Consider the following 2,237-nt stretch of genomic DNA (forward strand, 5'->3'; position numbering starts at 1 on the left):
ATTTATGCTGATACTGAGCAGGAATTAAGTAGCAAAATATTTCACAAGGCTTTACGTTAATATAAGATGATGTGTGATGGTGTGAAGGGTACGGGTAGATCGGTGGTGGCGTGGTAATGGTTTATTTGGTAGGCAATGGTTAGGTTAGGTATGTGTCTGCAAGGGAGGGTGGGGCTGGAGCTGGAAGGTGGCGGTGTGTCGATATAGAAACGGTGGTAGTGGCTTACATCGCCGGTAGGTGATAAAACAGCGTTCGGGTGGTGGGTGTGGCTCAAATTATGGGGTAGGAGCCTGTTGCATGGTGCGACTAGTAGAAATAGTAGTACTGGTGGGATGGTGATGGTAGTGGTGGTGATTGTCATGATGGTGGTGGGGGTCTGTGTATGTGGGTGTGACTCTGTGTGTGTGAGTGTGTGTCTGTGTTTTCCGATAAGTACGAGAGGTGTTGTGTCCGTGTAGTATATTAATTGGAGTACACGCGCCTGTGTGCGCGTGTATGTATGTGTTTATACATGTGCATGTGTATATATATACATATATATGCATAAACACGCACACACATACACATAGACGCATATATATATATATATATATATATATATATATATATAGATAGATAGATAGATAGATAGATAGATAGATAGATAGATAGATAGATAGATGTTCGCATGTATGCATGTATGTATATACGTATGCCCGAATGGTTGAAAGTTTGCCTCGCAACTACGAAATCCCAGTGACTTCATGGGCAAGTATCATTATCTACAGCCATACCTTATGAGTGTAATTGGGTAAACGGTAACTGTAAAGAAGCCCGTCGAGTGAAGTGTATCTGCAAATGAAAAGGTACGGCATTGTCACACACTGTTTTATGACTGATTATGCCTCAAAATTACGTTAAAGGGGCAAATGTCTGAGGAATATTCACGCACGAACATAGTTGATCAGTGTAGGCAATTCAGTTGAGTTTGAGGGGCATGGATTAGTGATTGGTCAAAGTATTGGACTCGTGATCGTAAGATGCCATGACGTACCTACACCTTAGAATCATCATGGCATCTGATGTGGTTTTTTAAACCAGACAATGTTATGAAAAGACACCCACATAGATTGCACTTCCGATTTTGACCATCAAGAGCTGCAGGTAAGTTCTGATTTTTGTGGATTTTAAAATGTCTTTTGAGGCCTCCCATCCGACTCCATTTGGCGCTAGACAGGTGTTGCTTACCGTAGCTCCCCAAGTAACCGATCAAGATGTCCAGAGATTTGGATGACCTTTCCACGAAGGAGGTTTACGTAATGAAGTTTTTAGCTTGTTCAACTTATGTTGGAGCGAACAATGTTGACTTCCAAATGGAACAATATATCTACAAAAGCAAATTAGAAGGTACCTACATCAACCTACGCAAGACCTGAGAGAAACTCCCGTTGGTCACTCGTGCCATCGCTGCCATCGAGAATACGGCTGATATCTGTGTCATCTCCGTACGTCCCTATGGATGAAGGGCAGTTCTGAAGTTTGCTACAGCAACTGGTGCTACGCCTATTGCTGGTCGCTTCACACCTGGTGCTTTCACCAATCAGATTCAGAAAGCTTTCCGTAAGCCCCGTCTTCTGTTTGTCACTGACCCAGGACTGACCACCAACCTATCAGTGAAGCATCCGAGTTATTGCCCTTTGCAACACAGACTCCCTTCTCAAGTACATCGACGTTGCCATCCCATGCAATAACAAGTCAATCCATTCCATTGGTCTAATGCGGTGGTTGCTGGCTCGAGAAGTTCTCCGCCTGATGGATAACAACAGCCATGAACATCCTTGGGACGTCATGGCTGATTTGTATTTCTACAGAGACCCAGAGGAAGCTGAGAAGGATGAACAGGCTGCATTGGAGAAGGCCGCTACCAAAGAGGAAAGCACTGAAGCTTGGCCGGCTGGTAGTGATCTTGGAGGTGTTGCACCAGCTGATGTTACTGACTGGGCTCGTGAGACCGTACCAAGTGATACTGCAGTATCAATCCAAGCTTACGGGGGCACTGCGACTGAAGACTGGGATGCAGCTGATACCAGCTGGTCAGTACCCACTGCTAGCACTATCAACCCTGCTGTACCTTCTTCCACTGCCACAAAACCAGCGACCACCACCTCAGCTTCACAACCTGCCAATGTGAGCCAACAATGGGGTGGGTCTGCTTATAACTGGAGTTATATATATATATATATATATATATATATAT

The 2,237-nt window shown here is 44.5% G+C and overlaps 1 pseudogene; it reads left to right on the forward strand.

Moving 5' to 3' along the window:
* The first annotated feature begins 1,254 nt into the window (after positions 1-1,254).
* Positions 1,255-2,237, forward strand: part of LOC106876743 (40S ribosomal protein SA-like) — a 15,493-nt pseudogene continuing 14,510 nt past the window's right edge.

This window comes from Octopus bimaculoides, chromosome 5, assembly GCF_001194135.2.
Source record: "Octopus bimaculoides isolate UCB-OBI-ISO-001 chromosome 5, ASM119413v2, whole genome shotgun sequence".
In the NCBI taxonomy this organism is placed as follows: Eukaryota; Metazoa; Mollusca; class Cephalopoda; order Octopoda; family Octopodidae; genus Octopus; species Octopus bimaculoides.